Here is a 24,563-nt window from a genome sequence, read left to right as displayed (position 1 = left end):
TTATGCACCATGCAACATAATATTCTCGTATTTTCTCAATTTTTCATTTTCAGATGGGAAAAGAGGACAATGAAATATTTATGAAAGTGTTCATTTCTCTGGAGTAGCTTCCTCCTCCGAAAAATCTCATTCTTCACTGCACGTGAATATTAAACAAAAGTAATTACAAAGCCAATAAAAATAGCAAAACCAAAAATAAATAAATAAATATTCCTGGAGTTATCGAATGCCCATGCTTGGGAAGAAAGTATTTTTTGTGATTAAACAAATATTGATACAGTAAAATTTATCAGCCAAAACTGCACTACATAATGCCAGAGTTTGATTGACACAAACTCGACATGCACAGTCCAGCACATGGTTTCCAAATCAGAGATACTCTCTCTCTCTCTTCAGTTCAAACGTTGCAGTTGAAAACACAGAGTGAAATATTAGGAACTTAAAACAATTAAACAAACAGGAAAATTACAAAAAACACTTTACAAATTAATTTGTAATATGTACAATAAAACAGTACTTTTTACTTTACAATTAATGATTACTTTGTATTCTACACTTCCACACTAGCGGCGGGCAAGTCATCTCAAAACTCAGAATAAATTGCTTCCTGCATAGTGCAGCCATTTGTTAATATTTATGTGCCAACAAAATAAATGAATGAATAAAAACATAAATACAACAATCCTTAACAATAATTGTAGACCATTACAATTAGCTGGCGTTTAGAAATCATACAGAGAATCAAAACAAAACATTAGGAAACAGACAGAAAAATCTTTGTTGCTGCAGTGTGCCTAGAAACATTTTACACGCTTTCGAGAGTTATTTACAATAAAAAGGCTCGTGTGTTGAAAGAAGCAATGTGTATACGCGCGCTGTAGTGGGAAAGATCTGGCAAATGTGAATAGGAATTCTCTCAAACTTACATGAAATGAGACAAAAATGTTACTGCAAATGAAATTTGAGTGATATTTCGAGGCCGATCTTCCTTCAATCAGTCAGACAGAATGAGTAATTTGTTAACAGTACGGGAAAAAAATGTGGATTTTATGGGATTTCTGTAAATACGAATAAAACTTCGTATTTACAGAAACCAGAACTTGACATTGAAAAGAACGAGGGTTAAACCCGAGGCTCCAGAATGTTCCCATTCCGAGGAAAAGAACGAGGGTCCCGAGCAATATCAAGTTAAAAAAAAGGCAGGTCGCCGCACACTCGTACAAATTTCTGAAATTTGAAGGGGCCTTTTTAAAAGGACGTTTTCCTGAGGATGCAGTGGGTGAGTGAAGTTTCTGCTTTTTGGATATATTGTGGGCCGTATCCTGCAAGTAGTGCCATAGCAGGCCAACCCGTGGCGAGGGCGGAATAAATTCCTAACCACAAGCCTATCTGCAAAAATTAGTTTAATATCTTGACGTCATGTCGACGTCGTATCAGATATTAAGCTGATAAGAACAGAAAAATCTTTTATTCATCAATGCTATATGCCATTTACATTTGTATTGCAATTACCGGCACAAGTAATCCAATAACGCACACAGTGCGGTTTTTTAAGTACAAATGATTTAGAAAAAAAAATAAATAAAAAATAATAATAATTATATACAAAGTGGAGTAGATACATGAGATGAGGGTAATGACTAGATTTGGAATGTCCAAGCGGGAGTAGAGTCCAGGGAGAGGAAACTCCTGAAGGTCTCACAATGGTAGGCATCACTTATCGTAAAGAGTCGCGCAAAGGTGGTTCACATACTATGCTGCTTGGTTCTGAATTCGTGGGTTTTGCCCAGTCAGATGTTCGTAGTAGATATCACGCGATATTCTAATAGTGTCGCTCACCATAAGTTTCCGCATAAGAGCTGCATATTTGTTGGAGCAGTCTTCGAATTACTCTGTCATTTTTAGGATCCCAGGATCCGAGGGCACCAAGAATGACAGCCTCAACACGGCCATCGTCGAAGGACTCTTTGAGGCGCTCAACCAGGGGAGCATATTTGGCTTCTTTGGCATGCCGGGCACCATCAAAGGAGACAAGCCTGTTGTCAAAGTGGACAGTGACATCTATTATCAGAGCAGACCTGTCCTTAGTGAGAAGAAGGTCGGGCCGCAAGTTGAGCTCGCATATGGAGCGGTTATCTGCTTCGATATTCCATCTGCCACTGGCTGCTTTCTTCAGGCGCTCGACGATGTTATTGTAGCGCTCCTGGAAGGAGCGACTGTAGCGCATACAGTGGCATAGGACATGAGGCAATGTCTCAGAGTTGTACGACCAGCGGCGACAGCCAGTTTGGCCCCGGAAGCGGCGGCGGACAGCATTAAGGGGCACCAGATTTAGGCGTGCCCGATGGATAAAACGCCAGTCGGAGAAGCGGGTATACTGGCCATCTTTGTGGAAGTGGCAACTAGCTTTGGCAGCGGCCGCACACTCAATAGCTTTTCCCTGGTTGGGGTAGGTGGCAAGTTTGGCAGCACGCTTGGAGCGGAAGTAACTTCGGAGGGACCGGAACACAAGGTGCCGTTGCTTACAGTCTGAGCACGAGTCGCCGAAGAGAAGCGAGAGGGTGCCATCACTATTGCACTCCCAGGTGATTCCAAGGCGGCGGGAGGCGGAGCGTGCAGCAGAATAGATGGAAGAACCTGAGCTCGAAGTACCATGGAAGGGGCCGTCATCAGAGGCAGAGAGGTACAGGGCAACTTCCGCAGGGGAGGGCAGGCGACCAAGACGAGAGAAGATGGTGAAGTGGATATCGTCTTTGGCGAGGGCTTGAACTGCTGGGTCACGGGAAGACAGTAGCTTGAGAGCAGTATCCACCAGCGCAATGTCGGAGTCCTCAGCTGCTAGAGGAATCCCATGGCAGGCGGCCTTGGCATCGCCGTAGAGAAACTCATTAGCAGCTTCAGATGGCAAGTAGAGTGTAGACTTGAACAAAGGCCGAAGGAAGTCGTCAAGTCGTGACCAGGTCCTTTTTTTATGTTTCCACACTCGCATGTCGAAGGAGAGCGAGGGGAAGAACAAAGATTTCATGGCATCAATCCTCTGCCATGGAGCGAGCATGGAGTCCATCAGAGACTTGCCAAATCGTCTGAAGGAGGCGGCGGCATCATCGTCGGCAGGCAGCTGGTATCCAATAGGTTTACCGAGAAACACTCCTGCGTCTCCGTCGTTCAGATGGGAAAAACTGGTACCAGCTATGCTAAAAGAGGTAGGGCGGGTACCAACAGGAGGAAGGCCTGATAAGTGCAGTGAGAAGCACTTGGTGACGTTAAAATTGAGATGTAACTGGGAGGCGACAGAATGCACGGTGTCAAGGTGTTCTTGCAGCGTAGCAGGCGAGGAGGCAAGGAGAAGGAAGTCATCAGCGTACGCAAGTATGCTGTGCTCAGTGGTGGAGCTGGAGATGGAGCGCAGCACTGGATCAATGGCCAGGTTGAAGAGCCGACCGCTGAGTGGGCATCCCTGGCGTACACCTCTGGAGATCGGGATGGCATCGGTGAGGCCGTCGTGACACAGGAACTTCGTGGAAGAATCTGTGTAGAAGGACTTCACTAAGGAGAGAAGGGAGGGGCCAGCACCACTAGAGGCAAGAGCTTCGAAAAGAGCATTATGAGGTAGAGAGCCAAAAGCATTGCTTAAGTCGAGGGACGCGATGCATAGGTCAGTCTTCCTCTTCTTGGCCAGACGGATCCGCTGCTCGACGATGTAGTTGTTCTCGATTACCCCGTCATAAGGGAGAAAACCCTTTTGAGCAGGGGAGAGAACATCGTGCTCAATGAGCCAGGCAGAGAATCTTCTAGCAAGGCAGCCCGTGAATAGCTTGGCGATTGTTGAGCTCAAAGCAATAGGGCGCCAGTTGCGGAGGTCCTTTCTGTCCCCTTTCTTGAATATCAGTACAGAGGTCGTGTCCTTCCACATCTCAGGAACCTTTCCAGCCTTGAGGCAGATGTTGAATATAAGGGAGAGAATATGGCCTTCAGGGTCAAGGGACTTCCAGTGTTGATAGGAAAGCCTATCTGGCCCAGGGGCGGAATTCTCACAGGCTCTCAGGCGAGTGGAAACTTCAGCAGGGCTGAAGGGAGAGAGGTCAACTTCTGGTCGAGTAGCAGCAGGCGAGTTGAAGATGGAGGCATTGGCGACAGGAAGAGACGCAGGTGGGGAGAAGAAACTGACAATGTCCTCTCTGTCGATGGCGCAGAGTGGCGAGTCACCCTCGGTAATGAGTCGGACAGCTCTTCTCCGGTTCCTTCTGTAGAGGCGTTGAATCTCCTTTGCATTGTTGATAGATGGAGATTTCCGGGGTCGATAGGGAGAGGCAGGCGGAAGTTTTACTATGTCCGAGGCAGCAGAGATGAGATCGTCTAGGCATTCTTCGAACATTCTCCAATTACGGGAGGGGTCAGAGGAGAAGATGTCGGAAAGCCGTGGACGGAAAGAGAGAAGCGGTGAGTCCAGTGAAGGAGGCTCGGAAGTAAGGTTGTCCACACCGGGCTCGACAGCAGACCCAGGCGGCGAGGAGGAGGCGGAGGCAGCCATGGATCCATCAGGTGGGGACTGGTGCTGGAAGACGGATGGCGCAGGAGGGCTAGAGTGAGACGAGCCAGGCGACGAAGATGAAGGCAGCTCAGGGCCAGGTAACCCAACAGGCGTGGCGTCATGTGCAGGTCGACAGCGACGGCGAGCAGGAGCAACAGTCGTCCACCCATCAGAGCCGTGAGGATTACGAGGAGGAGAAACCAAGGAAGCAGGAGCAGGAACATCAGGAGGTGCAGGAGGAAGAGGAGTTGTACGTGGCATACTGGTAGCATCTGGTGTGGAGCGAGGTGTAGCATCACAGGCGAGTAACGTCTGCGGAGATTCCACACTGCGAGGAGGAAATGAAGAAGGCGTGTGTGGCCGGGGCTGGCGGGCTGCAGGTTCCCGAGAGGCATTAGGAGGCGGAGGCTGAGAAACAGGTCGAAGGCGTTCCCTTCTGTGCCGGGCCTGATGATTGAGAAAGCCTCCTCTCGTCTGGCAGGAGAAGTAATAGGGCGCCAGCTGCGGAGGTCCAGATGCGGCATTTCCATCTATGGGAAATACCAGACGGAAGGAGGGGAGGGCGGGTCTTGAAACATGGGTGGCACGAAACTTTCATGGCGATGGGTGAACTGCAATGAGAACACCAGTTCTTAGTCCTGGAGACGTCGATCCCATGGGCATAATGAAGGTGCCGACATAGAGAGTGTCTCAACTGGGTCCATTGCCGGGAGTGGAAAGTCCTGAAGCAGTGTGGCTCGGTTCAGGGAAGAGTGTCCAGAACCGGAAATACAAGATGAACAATTGAGCCGCGACGACAAGAGGAAGGAGGGATGTCACTGGCGGAGTCATCAGCCACAGAAGGAGGGCGGTCTGGGTGGACATCCTCAGGAGAATCAACATGGGGAGGCGATGACAGGGTAGTAGTCGGCGCAGGCACGTCAGACGTAGCAGGCTCAGAAGACAGAGGGGATGTGTCGATGCAGAGCACAGGCGAGGAGGAAGCAGAGGACATCGACGAGACTTCAGCGGAACACGTGGGAGGCAGGGCAGGCTGAGGCGATGAAGGCAGAGGATTCCCAGGATGGACGTTGACCGATGTGTCTAGGGATCGGGTCTGCACAGCCGTGGTAGAAGGTAGGATCTCGGCGGGAGGAGGGAAAGTGATATCCGTGGCACAGGAATGGCCGGCGGCAAGACGAGCACGTGTGTGGTGTCCAACTGGTGAATCTGTCGTCGAAGCATCAGGGGCAATCTGAGAAGCCAATGAAGTAGATTCCTGAAGAGGAGGATGGAGTGGTGGCCGGATGTTATGAGTCTTGCGGTGTTTCTTGAGGCGACGACACTGAGAGAATTTCCTGTTAGAGATGTCGCAGGGAAACGAGGAGGCACCACTGGTGACGATGGCAGGATCCGTATCCGGTGAAGAAGAAGCAGAGGTAGAGGAGGTCTTGGACAGTACCACAGGAGAAGGTAAAGATGGAGCCGAAGTAAGAGGCACGAGCGGTGCAGTGAGCGTTTCCGAAGGAGGCGAAGTCCGGGAGCAGGAAGCGAAGACATCATTGCAGATGCGAGAGGCGGCACACGTTCTGGCAGAGTTGATGGAGAGCATCTGGGACGGGGAACCACTTCTCAGCAGAAGAGGACCAGAGGGAACAGCAGAGGCAGAGATGTGGCGACGTGGAGCAGGAGCAGGGTGAAGACTACCAGACCGCGTTGTCATCACGGAGGAGTGAGCAGAAGCGGGCAAATGGCTCAGAGGTCTGCGTGGCGTCGTATCCAGCGATCCATCGGGGCATCCAACACTCTGTGGCAATCCACCAAGGACAGTTGGCATCGGAGGGAGACCAGGAGTAGTCGGAGAAGGAAGGCGAGGCGGCCTCTCTGGCAAAATGATCTGGTGTGCTGACGCAGGATCAGACATAGCTGAAAAAACTAAAGGAACAGTAACACAAATAACTAGCAAGTTATCCAATTGGCCAGATGAAAGTGAGGCAGTGGGGGGAGCTTCAATTGGAGCTTTTGCTGGACCCAAGAAAGGAAGATAAGAACGAGGAAAGGAAAAGGAGGGAAGAGCAAAAGAAGAAGGAAAACGAGGGAAAGAGCAAAAGAAGAAAGAAGGAAAAGTAGGGAGAGAGTAAAGTCGAAGCCACGCCCACCCGGACGAGTGAGGCAGCGGAAAGGAAGTTTCAGGGCTTATCAAACCAGAAAAGACACCGTAAACGGAGTATTTCTGAGATGAAAAGCGAGAAGACATAGAAAAGAAACCATTTCTCACTAGAGACGACTGAAAAACAGCCGAAGCAGTAAGAAAGGAGAAGAAAAAGTTAGGCCCCGCCCAGCACCGAAATATACTGCAATCAGTATTTTCAGTGTAGACGAGAAAGAACCTGTCGCTCACAGGCAACCTGCACGCTCACAGGTGAAAGGGCCCCATTGAACGCAAGTAAAGAACGTATTCGAACCGTCAAGCGTCAATGGGAGGGGAGAGAGAGAGAGAGAGAAAGAAAGCAATACTTACGTAGGATCCACCTCGACTCCGCTTTCAGCTCTGTCCACCAGACGAGTAAACTATTCCATCAGCATGGTGTCTGGAAATCTGAGAAAAGAACAAAATAAGACGTCAGATTAAGCTGATAAGAACAGATTCTTTATTTAAAATATTCCATGCCATTTTACACAGCATTGATCTGATCATGGCGTGTCAGACAATGACGCACGCAGTGCGATTTTCGTTATTAATAAATAATATAAAGAATTTCGACAAAAAGATAAAACAATGAAGACGTAACAATATAATTTCTTTAACGTTATTTACAATAAAATATTTAGCATTATGTACATCACTGGTTGTTTTGATTGTTTTGGCGTGTGCCTGTTAAATGTTCGATATAAATGTCTCTCGATTCCCGGATGGTTTCGCTAACAATAAGTTTGCATACTTATTTGTGCAGAGACGTCTCACAACTCTGTCATTTGCCGGATCCCATGATCCTAGAGCACCAACAACAATGGCCTCGGTACGAACATTTCTAAACTTTCTTCTTAGAAGGTCGGCAACAGGACGATATTTGGTCTCCTTCTCAGTTCTTGCATGTTGAAAAGAGGCGAGTCGATTCTCAAAGGCGACGGTCACATCAATAATGAGGCAAGAGTCGTCTTTGGAAAGGACAAGATCGGGTCTCAGGGAAGATCCTTCAATAGCCAGATTCTCAGAAAGGACGTTCCAGCGACCAGAAGCAGCATCCTTTAACCTCTTGACGATGGAATTGTGCCTGTTCTGGTAGAGCCGCGAATACTTCATGCAATGACAGATTACATGAGGCAGAGTCTCCTCTGGAAAGGGGCAGCGACGACATGCACGGCGAGTGCGATCCCATGGTTTGGAGGCGTTCAGTGGCACGAGGTTGAGGCGGGCGCGGCGGATAAAGCGCCAGTCGGCAAAGCGAATGAACGATCCCTCATGGAAGAAGTGTGAGCTTGCACGTGCAGCCGAAACGCATTCCATGGATTTTCCTTGACTTGGGAGATTCACCAAATCTTGGAGCCTGCAAGATCTTCTAAGGTGACGAAAGGATTTGAAAATAGAGTTCCTGTTGCTAGGAAAGATGGTAGAATTCCCACAGGAGATGGAAGGGCAGCCGTCGTTGTCAAAGCTCCAGGAGATGTTAAGGCGGCGAGAGGCAGCGCGGGCAGCAGACCATAGTGAAGAGGTGGGGTTGCTGGTGGCGGCGAATGGTCCCTCATCCGATGCAGAAAGGAACTGGCTGACGATAGGAGATGGAGACAGCTGGATCCGAGCGCGAATGTATCCACAAAGATCATCCCAAGCAAGCTTGCGAACGAGTGGGTCCCTAGATGTTAGGAGCTTAAACGCACCGTCCACAGCAGCAATGTCGGAGTCTTCGGCGGCAAGAGGGACACCGAAGGAACCTTTCCCGGAGAGGCCGTAGAGATAGTTATTGGAGGCTTCTGGGGGGAGGTTCAGGGTCCTTTTAATGGCAGGCTTGAGGAGATCGTCGATCTTTTTCCAGTCAGTTTTGGAGAACTGAGACGTCCTCATGTGAAACAGGAGCGACGGGAAGAAGAAGGTCTTAAGAGCATCAATCCGTTGCCAGGGTGCCAGCTTAGATTCAGAAATACACTTGGCCAGTGACAAGAAGTCGCGGAGTTGGGCACGTGAAGGCGGGAGGTTGAAGCCAATGGGCTTACCAAGAAACTTGAAGAATTCACCCTCTTTAAGTGCAGGAATTGGAACTTCAGAGATGTAGAAGGCAGTCGGAAGAACACGGGAGGAGCGAACAGCAGAGAAGTGGAAGGAGCGGCACTTCTTGGGGTTCAGCAAGAGATTGAGCCTGGAACATGCATCTTGGACCCGGAGGAGGTCATGCTGGAGTGCTTCAGGAGAAGGCGCCAACAGGAGGAGGTCATCAGCATAGGCCAGAATCTTTGGAACCGGAGACATCGATTCAACACAGCGAAGGACGGGGTCGATGACAAGGTTGAATAGGAGTCCGCTAAGTGGGCAGCCTTGGCGAACCCCAGCGTGGATGTCGACAGGACAGGACGTGCCATCACTTGACAAGAAGGAGGTGGTAGAGCCACTGTAGAAGGACCTGATGAGGGAAGAGAAGTCGTCACCAACACCGGAGTCAGAGAGAGCAGCATAGATGGCAGAGTGTGGCACGGATCCAAAGGCATTAGAAATGTCTAAGGATGCTAAGCACAATTCAGACCTGGATCGACGAGCTAATTGGAGTTGACTGTGGAGGATGAAATTGTGTTCAAAGACACCATCATGAGCAAGGAAACCTTTCTGGCAGGGGCTCAGATCGTCGTGTGTAGAAAGCCAGCTGGAGAAACGACGTGCCATGCAACCAGCAAAGAGCCTTGATATGCACGAGCTAAGGGCGATGGGTCGCCAGTTGTCAATAACGGAGGGGTCCCCATCCTTGAAGATAAGAAACGTGCGAGAGGACTTCCAAGAGGCCGGAATGCGTCGCAGCTTCAAGCAGATGTTAAAAATAGCACAAAGTGCCTTGCATTCGGGGTCGACATCTCTCCAGTGTCTGTAAGAAAGCCGATCAGGGCCAGGCGCGGAATTTTCACAAGCCATCAGCTTGGAACGCACTTCAGAAGGGGAGAACGGCGACATGTCAACAGGAGGACGATCAGAAGCATGCTGGCAGAAGATGGAAGTGTCTGCATCCCGTGGAGAGTACTTTTCAGAGAAGTGGGCAGCAAGATCTTCCGCAGGAATCGCACAGAAAGAGGAGTCACGTTGGGTGATGAGTCGGAGGGCTCTCCGACGATTCATCCGGTAGATCCTCTGTATGACACGGGGATTGGAGGCGTCCGGTGTGCGGCGAAACCCAGACTCTTCAGGAGGCACAGGTGGAGGGAGCTTGACAGTATCAGAGGCAGAGGAGATGATGGCATCAAGGCAGGTCTCGAATTCGGACCAGGTGTTATTGTCATCTGGAGCAGAGGAGAGGCGCTGGAGGGTCTCGCTGAACTGCAGCAGTGGGGAATCATCCGGAAGCAGGGTGTCAATGGAGGGAACAGTCGCGGAGTCACGAAGGCTACCGGAAGGAACGGAGAATCCATCATCAAGGAAGCTTGAATTGAGAAAGTCGTCCGCTGGAGCAGAGAGCGAGAGAGCCGGCGAGGAAAGTGCAGGAGAGACTGGAGAAGCAGAAGGAGATGATCTTCTGGCAGGAGAAGCAGGAGTACCAGGTGAAGAAGTAGGAGATGAGTGAGGACGCTCTGGAGAGACTGCAGCAGAAGGAACAGGAGGCGAGGGTGCGGCAGTCGAGGCAAGAGCATCATTCATAGGAACGGCGGGTACAGCAGGCGGAGGAGCAGGCACCGTGGAAGCAGCAGCAGGAGAAACCTGGGTAGGTTGTTGGCGTGGTCTTCTCGGTCTTTGAGGGACAGGAAGAGGGAGAGCAATATTATCAGAGGTAGCATTACGTTCAGCTCGCTGATGGAAGGCAGAGTGGTTGAAGAGACCTTTTCTGGAAGGACAGGAGAAGGGACACACTGAACATTTCCACCGGAACGAAGCACCAGACGAGAGGACAGTAGGAGAAGAACGGAAGCAGGAATGGGAAGACACCTTGTTCACCAAGAGCATGCAACAGTGACTGCACCATTTCATGCAGGAAGAGATGGGAAGCTGATGCTCCTGGAGAAGGTGGCGTGTGAGAGACTTCTTCATCCTTGACCAGGAGTTGGACCTAAATAGAAGGCTGCAGTTTACTTCCGTGCAGGAGAAGACGTCGTTGACAGGAAAGACGAGATGCAGCGTAGAGTCGACCCGACAAGTGGAATCAGGACCCTGAGGGCCGATGTAGGTGGTGTCAAGGCCAGGAGAACTGGGAGGAGGCGAAGTTCTGGGGGCGGCAGTCGGAGAATCAGAAGCAGGAAGCCGGAAATCACGAGGAGAGTCAGAGCTGGGAGAGGATCTGTGACGTCGGTACCAGTGGAAGCGCAGCTGTTTCTTGTTGATACAGGACATTCCACAGTCACCACAGATGATCAAGGCAGGCGGAGGAGAAGGGGAAACGGAGGTGCTGGCATCCGGCAGACAGGAGGACACGGCAGTCGGATCACTGGCGCAAGATGAGGAACCTGGGGCAGACGTCACAGGGCAGACAGGAGGCAAGATGTCGCCGCTAGGTGCAGGGACAACTGTGCAATCAGGAGACATCGTGGAAGGAGATCCAGGAGGAGGCGGTCCAGAGCAGGTATGTTTGACAGCAGCACGCGAACGAGTGTGGTGGCACACTGGCGAGTCAGAGGAAACATCAAAGAGAGAAGAGGCAGGCGAGTCAGACGAAGATCCAGTGGGATGAAGATCCAAGGTGGGAGACTGTGAAGAGCGGGGTCCAGGAGGTGAGCCACAAGAGCGACGGTAAACTGAGTCAGGCGACCTTTCGTAGATCTTTGCTAGGAGTTGCCTGAGATTACCACCTCGTAGCAGTGGAGGACCGGAAGGCGTGGCAGCCGCAGCAACATGTCGGACAGGAGGTCTTGAGCTGGAACGCATAGCAGAAGCATGGTTTTCAACAGGCAGACAGGTGACAGAGCAGGGCTGAGGTGACGACACAGCAAGAGAGGAGCGCATATCCACAGCAGGTATCGTAGAAGCCGTAGGCAACATCCGAGGTAGGCCAGGAGTTGTTGGCGACGGGATTCTGGGCGGACGAACCGGAACTGGAATGTAGTCACTCGAGGAGCCGGCATCATTCGGTGGTCCAGGCATAGCTGAAAAAAAATGGAGAGAAACACAGCAGCACAAAAAGCAAGAACAAAGCACTTTTGGCAAGATCAAACATAAAACAGTCAGAGGGCAAGAGCAACTGTCGAAGCTTTGGGTGGATCTGGTAGGGAAAAAAAAAAAAAAACATAACCAGGGTAGGCGGAGAAACTAGCGCGTGCAACTAGCCGATTTGGATGGAAATTGGTGTCGAGCTAAGGATTCACTCAGCCGAGTGGCCTGTCTGCTAAGACACCAATGGAGGTAAGTCCCTGGACCCACGACGAACTGGGGGTCGAGGCACCTATCGAGACTAAATACTCGAAAGGAAAAACCATTGACAGGAGAGCAAAGACGATGACCAGGACTTGGAAGATTACGCCCCACTAAAGGCCGTACCCAGCCGGGTGTCCTTTTCACATGGATGGGTAATCGGAAGCTTACTCGATCCCTGACCTGTGGCAGAACACAGGCTAAGGGCTCACGGCTACTCCGGGACACTAATCCGAGTAAGCATAAAAACCAACCAGTTAGATCGAAACTAACCTGGACATGGGAAAAATAAATAAAACGAAACAAACGATAGCGGAAGGAGCAAAGAGATAGGGATGAAATAAAGGAAAGACCACGCCCACCATAATAGTGAGTTTGTGCAAAGGAAAAAATAAGGGCTCAACGAAAGCATTTTAACACTAAATAGCGAAAAAATACTAAAGAAGAGCAAGAATAGACAGGAAAGAGGTAGAAAAAGTTAGACCCCACCCATCACATGGATTAACCGAAAACGGCTAGTTCGGTGATAGCGGGAAAAGACACCTGCACGCTCACAGGGAAAGGAAAGGTTCCTACTGACGCAAGTAAAGGTCACCAACCCATCAAGCATCAGTAGGAGAAAAAGAGACAAAATAAAGCAAAACTTACCAAAGATCCACCTTGGCTCCGCCCTCCGGACGAGGCAACTACTCTATCAGCATATCCACCGGTGAACCTATAAAAATAAATCAAACCGGCAAATTAAGCTGATAAGAACAGATACTACACTTTGATCTTAGCCAAAAGGCCGAGAAGCGATGCAGAATTCTCTGGCGTGATGAATTCACTTTCAATTTTTCATATTTCAAAAGTCCTGAGCATTCGTGCAGGGGAGAAGGGGGTGCAGAAGACTCAGGTTAGCGAGTGCTGCTTGGGGGCTTTTTATGATATGTCGTTATTTCATCCTCCTCCTGTGTTACAAAAAAAGAGGTGTACAAGGATGAACAATTTCTGTCTAGTCAAGTGGATCATTTTGCGGTCCTTTCTAATGTTCCCATTCTGGAGGCGTCAGTCCCCTCCTCCTTGGGCGGGGCTAGTTTTAAAAAGCCAAGGACGTCAAAAGTTCATTTCATTCAAGATTCACTTGCATATTTTATTCTTACTACAGCAAATGAACCACAATGCTGAACTATCCTCACAGATATTTCTACAATATCGAAATAACTTACAGTAGTTATATTGGACGTTTTACGGAAACGTTGGGCGGAACAAAATTCAAAGTAGAGAAAGTTAATCCGATCCAACGTGAAATCGCTACAGTCAATAACAGCAGTTAGTAAACAACTGAATTCCGGTGTTTTCCTCCAGCTTTTATAAGCTTATGCACCATGCAACATAATATTCTCGTATTTTCTCAATTTTTCATTTTCAGATGGGAAAAGAGGACAATGAAATATTTATGAAAGTGTTCATTTCTCTGGAGTAGATTCCTCCTCCGAAAAATCTCATTCTTCACTGCACGTGAATATTAAACAAAAGTAATTACAAAGCCAATAAAAATAGCAAAACCAAAAATAAATAAATAAATATTCCTGGAGTTATCGAATGCCCATGCTTGGGAAGAAAGTATTTTTTGTGATTAAACAAATATTGATACAGTAAAATTAATCAGCCAAAACTGCATTACATAATGCCAGAGTTTGATTGACACAAACTCGACATGCACAGTCCAGCACATGGTTTCCAACTCAGAGATACTCTCTCTCTCTCTTCAGTTCAAACGTTGCACTTGAAAACACAGAGTGAAATATTAGGAACTTAAAACAATTAAACAAACAGAAAAATTACAAAAAACACTTTACAAATTAATTTGTAATATGTACAATCAAACAGTACTTTTTACTTTACAATTAATGATTACTTTGTATTCTAAACTTCCACACTAGCGGCGGGCAAGCCATCCCAAAACTCAGAATAAACTGCTTCCTGCATAGTGCAGCCATCTATTGGCATTTTCCCAAGTTTGTTAATATTAATGTGCCAACAAAATAAATGAATGAATGAATGAATGAATGAATAAAAACATAAATACAACAATCCGTAACAATAATTGTAGACCATTACAATTAGCTGGCGTTTTTAAATCATACAGAGAATCAAAACAAAACATTAGGAAACAGACAGAAAAGTCTTTGTTGCTGCAGTGTGCCTACAAACATTTTACACCCTTTCAAGAGTTATTTACAATAAAATGGCTCGTGTGTTGAAGGAAGCAATGTGTATACGCGCGCTGTAGTAGGAAAGATCTGGCAAATGTGAATAGGAATTCTCTCAAACTTACACGAAATGAGATAAAAATGTTACTGCAAATGAAATTTGAGTAATATTTCGAGGCCGATGTTCCTTGAATCAGTGAGACAGAATGAGTAAGTTTTCTGAGTACGGGATCAAAATGTGGATTTTATGGGATTTCTGTAAATACGAAAAAAACTTCGTATTTACAGAAACCAGAACTTGACATTGGAAAAGGACGAGGGTTAAACCCGAGGCTCCAGAATGTTCCCATTCCGAGGAAAAGAACGAGGGGCCCGAGCAATATCAAGTTAAAAAAAAGGCAGGTCCCCGCACACTCGTACAAAGGTATGATGTTGTTAGACCTTCGGTTTTCTGAAATTTGAAGGGGCCATTTTAAAAGGACGTTTTCCTGAGGATGCAGTGGGGGAGTGAAGTTTCTGCTTTTTGGATATATTGTGGGCCGTATCCTGCAAGTAGTGCCATAGCAGGCCAACCCGTGGCGAGGGCGGAATAAATTCCTAACCACAAGCCTATCTGCAAAAACTAGTTTAATATCTTGACGTCATGTCGACGTCGTATCAGATATTAAGCTGATAAGGACAGAAAAATTTTTTATTGTTCAATGTTTCTTACCATTTTACATAGTGTTGGTAAGACCATGGCATGTTATACCAACAACGCACACAGTGCGATTTTAGATTTCATATTTATTTGATGTGGGAGATATTTACATATTTACAAAATTTACATAACCGTGAAAGTCCTTTATACAAATGTTATCCAATGATCGCATATTGAAAACCTGTCACTGAGTCCAACAGTGCCTATTTAGGTTTGTTTTATTCCAGTGACGTGTTCAACATATACGTCCCTAGAAAATTTAATGGTTTCGCTAACTGCGAGCTTCTTTAAAAGGTTTCCATATTTGTTGCTGCACAGCCTACGTAGCACTCTGTCATTCTTGTCGTCCCAAGAGCCGAGGGAACCAATGATGATGGGATGGATCTGGACATCGGTGTAATCTCTCCTGAGCAGCTCAACAACAGGGCGATACTTGGAAATCTTTTCCTCTCTGGCGGAAGAAAAAGCAGCAAGCGTATTCTCGAACGGGATGGTGACGTCGATTATCAGAGCGGAGGAGCCTTTGCAAAGAAACAGATCGGGGCGGAGAGAAGTACCAGGGAAGACTTGGTTGCAGAAGAGCACATCCCAGCGCCCACTCGCGGCCTTCTTCACCCGTTCAACCACAGCATTGTGACGTCGTTGGAAGATGGAAGAGTAACGCATACAGTGGTTGAGGACATGTGGGAGCGTTTCTTCACTGAAGTTGCAACGGCGACATCCACGGCGTGAATGGTCCCAGGGCTTGCAGGCATTGAGAGGTACCAGGTTCAGCCTGGCACGGTGAACAAATCTACAGTTCGCGAAGCGCGTGAAGGACCCATCTCTGAAGAAGTGCGAGCTCGAGCGAAAGACGGCAACACATTCCATAGCCTTACCCTGGTTCGGGAGGAGGAACAGGTCACTAATACGGGTAGCCCGTCTCAGGGTCCGGAAGGCCCGGAAGATGGTGTGCTTCTGGCTCGGGAAGATGGTGTTAGGACCACAGGAAATAGAGGGAGACCCACCAGCATCGATAGTTTAAACAATCTTGAGGCGCCGAGATGCGGACCTTGCGGCAGACCACGTAGAGGAGATGGAATTGCAAGAGGCGGCAAAGGGAGCTTCGTCGGATGCAGAAAGGAACTGTGCCACTAACTCAGGGGAAGGAGCGAATCCGATGCGTGCACGGACGAAGGAGATCAGATCATCCCAGGCGGAAGCACGAACAAAGGGATCTCTAGCGCAAAGCAGCTTGAAAGCAGAGTCGACGGCAGCGATGTCTGAATCCTTCGCAGCGAGTGGTATGCCAAGGGTACCTTTGCCGGAAAGGCCATAAAGATAGTTGTTAGAGGCCTCGGGAGGAAGATTCAAGGTCTTCTTGAGGGCAGGACGCAGAAAATCGTCAATCTTCTTCCAGTCTCCCTTTGCGTGCTGCGAAGTCCTCATGAATAAGAGGAGAGAGGGAAAAAAGTCTTCAGTGCATCCAGGCGTTGCCACGGAGCGAGCTTCGAGTCCATAATCTTAGCCAGGATCAAGAAATCACGTAGCTGCACAAGGAGGGGTGGAAGGTGGAAGCCCACAGGTTTCCCGAGGAAACGGAAGTGATCACCATCACCAAGGGCGTTGATAGGGATGCCATCCAGGTAGAAGACGGTCGGACGCACCCTAGCAGGGCGAGAAGCATCAAGGTGAAGTGTGTGGCATTTACCGGGATTAAGCTGAAGACCAAGACGAGAGAAGACGTCAGAAATGCGATCCAGGTCATTATGAAGAACGTTGGGAGAAAGAGCGAGCAGGAGGACGTCATCAGCGAAGGCGAGGACACGAGGCGAGGAAGGAGAAGAGCCAACGGAGCGGAGAACAGGATCAATGGCCAGGTTAAACAGGAGGCCGCTCAAAGGACACCCCTGACGAACACCGGCATTGATGTCTACAGGGCCAGAAACACCGTCGGAAGAGAGGAAGCAGGTAGAGGAATTCCTGTAGAGGTCTTGGATTAAGGAGACGAAGTCCTCCCCGACACCAGACGTGAGAAGTGCTGTGAAGATCGCAGAGTGCGGGATCGAGCCGAAGGCGTTGGCAATGTCGAGAGAGGCCAGACAGAGCTCTGACTTCGTCCTACGGGCAAGCTGGAACTGTTGCTGGACGGTGAAGTTGTGCTCAAGAACCCCATCGTGCGGCATGAATCCTTTCTGTGAGGGGTGGAGAATCTCGTTGTCACATAACCAGTGCGTGAGCCGTTTCGCTAGACATCCAGAGAAAAGGCAAGCAATTGAAGAACTGAGGGCAATTGGCCTCCAGTTGTCAATCACCGACGGGTCCCCTTTCTTGAAGATGAGGAACGAGCGGGAAGATTTCCATGAAGACGGAACACGTCGGAAGCAAAGACAGATGTTGAATATCTCACACAAGATCTTGCAGTCTGGATCAGCCTCTCGCCAGTGGGCATACGAGAGGCGGTCAGGGCCGGGCGCAGAGTTCTCACAGGAGCGAAGCTTGGCAAGAACCTTGGCAGGAGAGAAAGGAGACAAATCGAGAGGAGGACGTTCCGGGATACAGGAAGTGAAGATACAGGAGTCGGAGTCTCTCGCGGAGTACCTTGAGGAGAATTCGAGGGCAATCTCTTCTGCAGGAATGGAGCAAGGAGGAGAGCTGTCAGAGGAAAGGAGACGGATGGCTCTGCAACGATTTCTCCGGTATAAACGTTGAATGACCCGAGGATTAGAGGTGTTGACCGGGCGCGGAGAACCAGGCGTAGGAGGAGAAGGTGGAGGGAGCTTGACAATTTCTGAGGCAGACTCCGTGACGTTCAGAAGGCAGGCCTCAAAGGAGTCCCAAGCGTCATCGTCAGTAATCCCAGAAGAAAAGCTATGCAGGGAATCCCAGAAGTTCAGGAGAGGAGGCTCTGTGACAGGAATTTCGTCAGCAGGAGGAATACGAGCAGGGTCATCAGCGGCCACAACGGGGGACAACCTCATAAAGGTCGACATCAGGAAACTCGGAAGCGGGGAAGTCGGCAGAAGACTGTGTGTCATCAGCAGGTGACGATGAGGAGGAAGAAGATGCAGAGACGAGGCAATCTGGAGGAACAACAGCACGGGAAGAGGAGGCAGCAGGCGAGGCAGAAGTCAACACTGGAGCAGGAGGAGCGGCCGAAGAGGGATGAAGAAGCCCTGGACGAGGAGCAACAGTAGTCCTGGAGACGTCATGAGGAGAAGGAGGCAGGGAGTGAGAGGCCGATACAGCAGGAGACGAATCGGAAGAGCAAGGAGATGGGACTGGAGCAGGTGAAGAAGGAGCGTCCACAGAAGTCACGGGAGAAGCTGGAGCGGTCTTAGCCGGAGATCTGGAGGACACATCAGCGGGTGAAGAAGAGGCACCAGGTGGAGGGTGCGGTTGTCTAAGGCGCTGTCGCTGAGGCACAGGAGCAGGAAGAGGAATGTCGTGGTCAATGGAAGAGTTCCTCTCAGCACGCCGGTGGTATTCGGAGTGATTGAATATCCCTTTCCGGGAAGGACAGGAGAACGGACAAACTGTGCACTTCCAGCGGAAAGAGGCACCAGTGGAGATGACGGGAGGAGAGGTGCGGAAACAGGCATGGACAGATACCTTGTTGGCTAGCCGGGAGTTGCAAAGGCAGCACCATTTCATGCATGAAGAAAGGGGGGTCAGATGTTCCTGGAGAAGGTGTCTGGTGAGGGATCTCTTAATACAGGACCAGGAGTTGGAGCGGAACAGGAGGCTGCAATTGGGCTCTGTGCACATAAAGACATCGCTTACAGGAAAGACGAGATGGAGCGTGGAACCCTCGCGGCAGGTATTAGAAGGAATAGGAGCGCCTGAAGAGAAGTAGACGGGAGCTGCGGATGGCCAGTGGTAGAGAAGTCAGCAGCACCAGGAGAGGAGGGAGGAGGAGCAAGGCGATGACGGCGGAACCGGTGAAAGCGTAGCTCTCTCTTGTTGAGGAACGACTTACCACACGTCGGACAGTCAACCGGAGAAGAGCAAGTGGAGACACCAGGAGACGCGGACACAGCAGCAGGAGGAGAATTACCAGGATCCGGGCGTGAAGGAGACCCCCGCATAGAAGCAGAATCGTCGGAAGATAGGAGAGACGCTCTGTCGCCAGAAGTTGCAGGAGCAGGAACAGGAGAGGAGGAAGCACTAGGAGTTCCATTAACAGAGATCGCAGAGGACGGCAAACGAACTGTTGGGCTACCCGAAGGAGAAGCAGAAGTGGCAGATCGAGCATCCAGCGTGTCAGTAGCAACAGGAGACTTGGTCGGAAAAGTGTGCGAGCAGGAGTGTCCAGCAGCAGCACGTGACCTTGTGTGGTCACACACTGGGGAATCTGAAGAAGGGGCAGCAGTAGCAAGGATGGAGCCAGGAGAAGGTAAGGAAGGAGCAGAAGTGAGAGGCACGAGCGGTGCAGTGAGCATTTCCGGAGGAGGCGAAGTCCTGGAGCAGGAAGCGAAGATATCATTGCAGATGCGAGAGGAGGCAGACGTCCTGGCAGAGATGATGGAGAGCATCTGGCACAGGGAACGACTTCTCAGCAGAGGAGGACCAGAGGGAACAGCAGAGGCATAGATGTGTCAACGTGGAGCAGGAGCAGGGTGAGGACTACCAGACCGCGTTGTCATCACGGAGGAGTGACCCGAAGCGTGCAAATGACTCAGAGATCGGTGTGGCGTCATGTCCAGCGATCCATCGGGGCATCCAACACTCTGTGGCAGTCCACCAAGGACAGATGGCATCGGAGGGAGACCAGGAGTAGTAGGCGACGGTATCCGAGGCGGCCGTGGAGACACAGAAATGCATGGCAAGCCGGGTGACTCAGACATCTGAAAATAGAGCTCGAAATCGAGAGTAAAAATAATTAGTAATACTGCTAATTGGCAATTGGCAAGATCAAAGCGAGAATGGAGAGCAAGAGCCTTTGCAGAAAATTCGGTGGCTCTGGTAGAAGAAAAAACATGACCCGGGTAGGCGGAGAAACTAGCGCGTGCAACTAGCCGATTCGGAAGGAAATTGGTGTCGAGCTAAGGATACACTCAGCCGAGTGGCCTGTCTGCAAGGATACCAAAGGAGGTAAGTCCCTGGACCCACGACGAACTGGGGGTCGAGGAACCTACCGAGACTAAATGATCGAAAGAAAAAACCATTGACAGGACAGCAAAGACGATGACCAAGACTTGGAAGATTACGCCCCACTAAAGGCGGCACCCAGCCGGGTGTCCTTTTCACACGGATGAGTAATTGGAAGCTTACTCGATCCCTGACCTGTGGCAGAACACAGGCTAAGGGCTCACGGCTACTCCGGGACACTAATCCGAGTAAGCATAAAAACCAACCAGTTAGTTCGAACCTAACCTGGACATGGAAAAAATAAATAAAACGAAACAAACGATAGCAGAAAAAGTAAAGAGATAGGGATGGAATAAAGGAAAGACCACGCCCACCATAATAGTGAGTTTGTGGAGAGGGAAAAAAATAAGGGCTCAAGGAAAGCATTTTAACACTAAATAGTGAAAAAATACTAAAGAAGAGCAAGAATAGACAGGAACGAGGTAGAGAAAGTAAGACCCCGCCCATCACATGGACTAACCGAAAACCGCTAGTTCAGCGATAGCGGGAAAAGACACCTGCACGCTCACAGGGAAAGGAAAGGTTCCTACTGACGCAAGTAAAGGTCACCAACCCATCAAGCATCAATAGGAGAAATGAGAGAAAAAATAAAGCAAAACTTACCAAAGGTACAACTTGGCTCCGCCTTCAGGCCCGCCCTCCAAGTGAAGAAACTACACCATCAGCATATCGACCAGTAAACCTAAAAAAATAAATTAAACTAGTAAATATTGCTGAGATTTTGTCCTATCTGCTCAACCGGTACTATGGAGCTGTCAGTTAGACAAAAGCAACTAGTCCACCGATTAAGCTGATAAGAACAGATACTACACTTTGATCTTAGACAAAAGGCCGAGAAGCGATGGAGAATTCGGTAGCGTGATGAATTCACTTTCAATTTTTCATATTTCAAAAGTCCTGAGCATTCGTGCAGGGGAGAAGGGGGTGCAAAAGACTGAGGTTAGCGACTGCTGCTTCGGGGCTTTTTATGATATGTCGTTATTTCATCCTCCTCCTGTGTTAAAAAAAAAGAGGTGTACAAGGATGACCAATTTCTGTCTAGTCAAGTGGATCATTTTGCGGTCCTTTCTAATGTTCCCATTCTGGAGGCGTCAGTCCCCTCCTCCTTGGGCGGGGCTAGTTTTAAAAAGGCAAGGACGTCAAAAGTTCATTTCATTCAAGATTCAATTGCAAATTTTATTCTTACTACAGCAAATGAACCACAATGCTGAAATATCCTCACAGATATTTCTACAATATCGCAATAACTTACAGTAGTTATATTGGACGTTTTACGGAAACGTTGGCCGGAACAAAATTCAAAGTAGAAAAAGTTAATCCGATCTCAACGCGAAATCGCTACAGTCAATAACAGCAGTAAGTAAACAACTGAATTCCGGTGTTTTCCTCCAGCTTTTATAAGCTTATGCACCATGCAACATAATATTCTCGTATTTTCTCAATTTTTTTAAAATGGGAAAAGAGGATAATGAAATATTTATGAAAGTGTTCATTTCTCTGGAGTAGTTCCCTCCTCTGAAAAATCTCATTCTTCACTGCCCGTGAATATAAAACAAATGTAATTACAAAGGCAATAAAAATAGCAAAACCAAAAATAAATAAATATTCCTGGAGGTATCAGAATGCCCATGTTTGGGAAGAAATTATTTTTTGTGATTAAACCAATATTGATACAGTAAAATTAATCAGCCAAAACTACATTAAATAATGCCAAAGTTTGATTGACACAAACTCGACATGCACAGTCCAGCACATGGTTCCCAACTCAGAGATACTCTCTCTCTCTCTCTCTTCAGTTCAAACGTTGCAGTTGAAAACACAGTGCGAAATATTAGGAACTTAAAACAATTAAACAAACAGAAAAATTACAAAAAACACTTTACAAATTAATTTCTAATATGTACAATCAAACAGTACTTTTTACTTTACAATTAATGATTACTTTGTATTCTACACTTCCACACTAGCGGCGGGCAAGCCATCTCAAAACTCAGAATAAAGTGCTTCCTGCATAGTGCAGCCATCTATTGGCATTTTCCCAAGTTTGTTAATATTAATGTGCCAACAAAATAAATGAATGAATGAATGAATGAATGAATGAATGAATGAATAAGAACATAAATACAACAATCCTTAACAATAATTGTAGACCATTACAATTCGCTGGCGTTTTTAAATCATACAGAGAATCCAAACAAAACATTAGGAAACAGACAGATAAGTCTTTGTTGCTGCAGTGTGCCTACAAAGATTTTACACCCTTTCGAGAGTTATTTACAATAAAATGGCTCGTGTGTTGAAGGAAGCAATGTGTATACGCGCGCTGTAGTGGGAAAGATCTGGCAAATGTGAATAGGAATTCTCTCAAACTTACACGAAATGAGACAAAAATGTTACTGCAAATGAAATTTGAGTAATATTTCGAGGCCGATGTTCCTTCAATCATTCAGACAGAATGAGTAAGTTTTCTGAGTACGGGATCAAAATGTGGATTTTATGGGATTTCTGTAAATACGAATAAAACTTCGTATTTACAGAAACTAGAACTTGACATTGGAAAAGGACGAGGGTTAAACCCGAGGCTCCAGAATGTTCCCATTCCGAAGAAAAGAACGAGGGGCCCGAGCAATATCAAGTTAAAAAAAAGGCAGGTCGCCGCACACGCGTACAAAGGTATGATGCTGTTACACCTTCGGTTTTCTGAAATTTGAAGGGGCCATTTTAAAAGGACGTTTTCCTGAAGCTGCAGTGGGAGTGAAGTTTCTGCTTTTTGGATATAAAGTGGGCCGTATCCTGCAAGTAGTGCCATAGCAGGCCAAGCCGTGGCGAGGGCGGAATAAATTCCTAACCACAAGCCTATCTGCAAAAGTTAGTTTAATATCTTGACGTCCTGTCGACGTCGTATCAGATATTAAGCTGATAAGAACAGAATTTTTTTATTGTTAAAATATTTTGTGCCACTTTACACATATTTTGGACAGACCATGGCGAGTCTATCAATAACGCACGCAGTGCGGTTTGTCTTTAACATTAATATTGTGCAGGACTTTTAAATTCACAGTACAAGAGGAGGAATTACATTGCATAACATATCAGGAGGTATACAAAACAGATGAGCATATACAAAACAGACAACGTTACGAGGATATGTACACTATTTACAACGAGGAATTCAGTGGGGTCTACATGACACACCGGGTAAGTCTAGATCATAAAACAAGAGTCAAGGAGTCCTAGAGCACAACAATAGATTATCGCGATTGCAGATTATTCTTGATTTGGTGTTGCGTTTTGCGGGAGGCCGGTGAGGTGCTCTATGTATATGTCACGAGTAGCGCGGATGGTGTCACTTATGATTAACTTTCGCATTAAGGTGGCATACTTCTTGGAACATATTCGACGAACAAACCGGTCATTGCCTGGGTCCCAGGTGCCCAAAGCGCGACAACGACAGCCTCAATCTTGACGTCATCGAAGCGTTATCTGAGAAGGGGGAGGAGAGCAGGTACAGGTACAGGTAAAAGTGAGGGAAACACCTGGACTTCATGACACGAACAGGTATTGTTCCCTGTCACTAACCGTTCTAGAGTACACCTCCGATGGGACCTCATGAGGGTGTTTTGTAATTAGATTAAATTTCATGGGGAGTTGTGAGGACGGGGAAGGTTGATAGTGTTGTTCAGTTCTGCGGGCCAGACCTCCCACACATCAAGAGTCGAGCGTTAGGGCCAGGGCGCCTCCGCCCCCGCCCATCATTCTCTCCACCTTCAGGGACTTCGTCTCGGGGGTGCCTGACTTACCTTTGGGGTCGGAGGGCTAGTTTATTGAGGAATTTAAACATTTGGGTTACATACACATACATATATATTACATTACATTTTATAACAGGGATTTACAGATATTTACATGAAGCGTACATTGCAGAGGCTTGGATGTTTAGTGGTATTGTTGTATATGGTGTTGTGTGTTATTTGGGTTGCATGATTTGTCAAGGTACAACTTTTGCAGTTCTAGTTCAAGTTCATAAGTTCAAAAAGTTCTTGTTGTACCTGACTTGTGTCATGGAGATGGATGTGTTCTTTTGTTGTTACCCCGTCATTTATGTGGTCACGTTGCACAGATCTAGTCCTAGGTTATTTAGTTTGGTGTGCATTTTGTCGAAGTTTTTGTGGAGGTGCTGGTTTTTGACGATCATTTTCTTGTAGGCAATATTTATTGTTGATGGATGTCGTATGTGCAGATTTTGGGTTAGTGGGCAGAAGAAATGGTAGTGGTCTGCATCACCTCTCTCCCCGCAGATACAGTCGTCTGTTATTGAAAGGTTTCTCTTGTTGAAATATGTTGGGTAGGGGCCGTGTTCGGTGAGGTAGCTTGTGCTTGATGGTCTGGTGCTTTTGGTTTCCGTATTACATGTTGGATAGAATTCATATGTCCGTCTGCCAGTGATGCCGTTGTCCCATGTCATTTGCCATTCTTGTTGTATTTGTTGTCTGA

The 24,563-nt window shown here is 47.9% G+C and overlaps 5 pseudogenes; all 5 read right to left on the bottom strand.

The window, feature by feature from the left end:
- Positions 1-1,305: 1,305 nt before the first annotated feature.
- Positions 1,306-1,484, bottom strand: LOC118191318 (U2 spliceosomal RNA; annotated as a pseudogene).
- An 11,181-nt stretch (positions 1,485-12,665) lies between these two features.
- LOC118203629 (U2 spliceosomal RNA) lies at positions 12,666-12,843 on the bottom strand (annotated as a pseudogene).
- A 1,925-nt stretch (positions 12,844-14,768) lies between these two features.
- Positions 14,769-14,946, bottom strand: LOC146994552 (U2 spliceosomal RNA; annotated as a pseudogene).
- Positions 14,947-20,740: 5,794 nt separating this feature from the next.
- On the bottom strand, positions 20,741-20,912 carry LOC146994551 (U2 spliceosomal RNA; annotated as a pseudogene).
- A 1,933-nt stretch (positions 20,913-22,845) lies between these two features.
- On the bottom strand, positions 22,846-23,020 carry LOC146994550 (U2 spliceosomal RNA; annotated as a pseudogene).
- Between the last annotated feature and the right edge of the window lie 1,543 nt (positions 23,021-24,563).

The sequence above is a fragment of the Stegodyphus dumicola genome, chromosome 11, assembly GCF_044657685.1.
Source record: "Stegodyphus dumicola isolate Sdum_Otavi_A_Nest chromosome 11, ASM4465768v1".
Taxonomy (NCBI): Eukaryota; Metazoa; Arthropoda; class Arachnida; order Araneae; family Eresidae; genus Stegodyphus; species Stegodyphus dumicola.
This window is presented reverse-complemented; position numbering and strand designations above follow the sequence as displayed.